Below are 3,692 nucleotides of genomic sequence, written 5' to 3' on the forward strand. Positions count from 1 at the left end.
ACAAATTTCAAATATCAAAAAAAAGTTGTCTAAAAAATTTTCAAAACGCCCTAACTTTTTTTTAATTCTTCAAAAAAGCTGACTTAGGAACTCGACCTTTCTTTTCATATCCTTATAATGTGTACCAAAGGAGAATCCATTCGAATAATTCTCTCAAATGATACCGTGTTTACATACTATAACGACAACGACGACAGACAGACACCGTCGTAAAAAATATTTTTTGTGATCCAGGGGGGCTCAAAACGTCGACATTTGATGGAACCCGCGAAAGTAATTTTTCACATAAAACCAATACCTTCTCATTAGGATGAGAAATATTTTTTGTGTGATCAAAATTTGAATTTTCAACGAAAGACCAACACAGACTTAAAAACTATTTTTTCTGACAGAGGTGGCCTCAAAACAGCGACATTTGATGGAATCCACGAAAGTCATTTTTCACATAAAACCCTTATTAAAATGATAATGTAAAAAAGAATTTCCAAGTGTTGTGGCCAATATTATAAATGATTGTCTTTAAATTGCCGAGAATAATGAAATATAAATATACTGAACGCTATAAGGTTAAATATGTATGAATTAACAATAAATGCAATAATTTATTCAGAGAATCGTTCATGTACCATTTTCACTTTCACTTTCACCTACCTTTTTTAAAAATGTACGTCAGTTGTTTTTTTTTCATTTGTTACAACAGTTAAAAAAACATTAATTTCGGAAAAGTAGAAGTGGAAATGACAGTGAAAAGTTACATAATCGTTCCCTGCAAACCTTTAATTTGAAATATCCTTTTTTCTGAGAATATTTGCAAAACTGTTTGAAATATATTGAAGAAGAAAGTAACTTCTCAATTCATCAGTTAATGTTGACGATAGGGAGTCGAGAATACGTGAATCGTTGACAAACGCAAAAGCAAGTAGTAAGTAGAGATGGGCTGTAGGATAGGATAAGTAAGTGATTCCTATCTGCGAGTAGTGGCATACCGTCTCTCGTTGAGCGAACATTGCACCAGTCGACCGGCTGATTTCTACAGGGTGAGACGAAAAGCTTGTTTTGAATCATTCTCACATTTTTATCTTGATGTATAACATTTTGCACAAAAAGTTTGTACCGTTTTATAAAAAGTGATACTTTTATTTTTCAATCTAAATGTTGTATCGTTATTGGCAACATCCCAAAAATAATTGGAAGTAAATATGTTTTATGTCTGAAGAAAATAACACGTGCTATTATGGCACTCGCAAACTTTCGATTTTATTAACATTTTTCTTAAGAGTTCAAACATATTTTGTCGTGGTGCATTGTTTTAATCTGACGAAATGGATCAATAACAACAAACAGAGACTTTCTTTTAATATAAGGATATAATTCCTAAAAAAGTGCCTTGTCAGTTTAGTGAGCATATCGTTCCGATATCCCGTATGCCTAATTTGGGAATTCAGTGTCCGTAATATTAACGTTTTTGTGAGTGAATGTCACATTTTTTAGGTTTTGAGAATTTTTGAAGCTTTCGAAAATTGATATATTTTTTGATTTGGCGAAAGTGGTAAGACGTGTACTTGCGATACTCGTAAATATTAAATGCGAGTTTCTCGCATTTTCAAAGTTTGAAGATAATTCCGTGGTGTATTTTTCAACATGGAATATTCGAATTTTTTTTACAAAAAGGGGAATTATTACTTTTTATATCGAAAGTCGACGATATACAAATATAAATTCCTAACATTTTAATTACAAAATTTAATTTCTGCACCTTTAAAATGGGAGTGCCATCCGGTCCCCTTAATCATTTTCAGCTTACAATTAAATAAAAAGGCATTTTACAGTTAAAAACTAATTATGACTATTAAAAGCAATGTTAAAAAGTTACAATACGTAATGTTTTTAAAGCTTCATTTTTTTATGGAAAACTTAGGTAGCGTAATTTCCGATCAATTATTTCATTCCCTGAAAGCCAGAACAGATTCCCAGTTTCGCATGGATTCAATCTGGCTGTGACTAGCATAGACCTTTTCATTTAAGGAAACGACATTGCGCAAGCTTGAAAAATGTATAGGACTTCCGTGTGAGTTCAGGACAATTTGCCACTGAAACATATGTGGAAATAGTAAACGTTGACAAAAAAAACTATTTCGAACAATTAGACGTTGAAAATCTTCCCACATAAGAAATATCGCGTATACCAGGAGAAAATTCATTAAAAAGAAAAAATGTTGGTGCGCACAAGAAGTGTTGTTTTGGAAAATGTTAAAGTGACAGCCGGTGGAAGTCCTATATGGAATGTACTTATTGCTTTATTAAATTTCCAAAACCCTGTTTAATATTTCGAAGGGGTGACATCCCCGATGGTTCGTTTCAAAGGCATTTTGAATTTTTTTCCCCAAATTCGTTCTAAATGATCCAAATTTAAGTCAAATATAGTTAATTGTAGGTTAAGTCTATTATTTATTTGCTTGATTGAACTTTTCGACTTGATATCCTATTTAATTTCGGATAACAGAAAGAGGATATCATGTTTTATTATTAAGAATCGAAAATTACAGCTAAACTTATTTTAAATTTGTGAAAAATGAAATTATATGAGTTTTCTCGCAAGTGATTAACATGAATGTATATGAAATTTAATATACGCACTCTTAATAGCGATTTCATATGCTTAGTATATTAATTTTCATACACATGGGTATATTAAAGTTAATATTATATTTAACAGTAAATATATATATATATATATAAATAAATAAACATGAATAAAAAAATATTTTATTTTCTTTCAGTTTCACGTATTTATTATAAACAATTTTTTCACCATTTTGAAATCATATTTCTTATATTGTACGATTTTTCAGAGAGAAAAATCTTTAAAATAAAAAAATCGCATTTCGATTTATTTCGAGAATTTGCAGGCTACGACAATTTCAAAACTGACAACTCACTTAGAATGATATATATCAATTCATTTTCAACTGCATTTCTTTAAAAATATTTCATCAACCATTTATATATATATTTTTTTTTATCATTACAATTATTTCAATTTTGTGCAAAACACTATTTTTCCACTGTTGAAACCTTACGACTATATGCGATGTAAACGGAACCTGCATTCCACATACTGTTCAAAAAGTTGCTCCTTTTTCCCTTTGGTACATTGTTTTCTGCATTTTAGCCACCTTTTTAACTGACAAATGGTATTTTTCCACCTTTTTATGCAATAATTCAGGATCTAGAACATAATTTTCATTCAATTTTTCATTAAAATTGGGTGCGATGGTATACATTTTACCAAAACTATGTCCTTAATTTTTAAAAGCTCGCTAATGTCATGGTGGCGCCTGAGCTTCCGCTAATAAATGAAAAGCACTATTCATGAAGAAGATAAAAGATAGAACCGTGTTTTATATAGAAAGAGAAGCAGCAACTTTTATAAAAAACATATTTATGCACGTTACGTTTACGTACTTTATCAAATTCATAAAATAAATATAGTCGACATCAAAGTAAATAGTATCCACAGAATTTAATCTTGACCGGTATCAGGGCAAACTCGGGCCGATTTCTACATGCGCTGTTGTTAGTAATTCAAATTTTATTATTATTACACCATTAAGCCATTTCCCTTTCGGGGTAGGCGTGACTCACTGGGCAGGGGAAAGGAGTAGTGTGTGGATGGGATAGAGATTTTTCAG

The 3,692-nt window shown here is 30.8% G+C and overlaps 1 protein-coding gene across 2 annotated transcripts in view; it reads left to right on the forward strand.

Annotated features, from left to right (window-relative positions):
- Positions 1–944: 944 nt before the first annotated feature.
- Positions 945–3,692, forward strand: part of LOC117171907 (beta-glucuronidase) — a 131,855-nt gene continuing 129,107 nt past the window's right edge. For both annotated transcript variants that reach the window (XM_033359561.1, XM_033359569.1), the window contains exon 1: positions 945–1,037. The gene's annotated coding sequence lies outside the window, so the exon portion shown is untranslated. The remainder of the gene's footprint in view (positions 1,038–3,692) is intronic.

This window comes from Belonocnema kinseyi, chromosome 1 (assembly GCF_010883055.1).
Source record: "Belonocnema kinseyi isolate 2016_QV_RU_SX_M_011 chromosome 1, B_treatae_v1, whole genome shotgun sequence".
NCBI lineage: Eukaryota > Metazoa > Arthropoda > Insecta > Hymenoptera > Cynipidae > Belonocnema > Belonocnema kinseyi.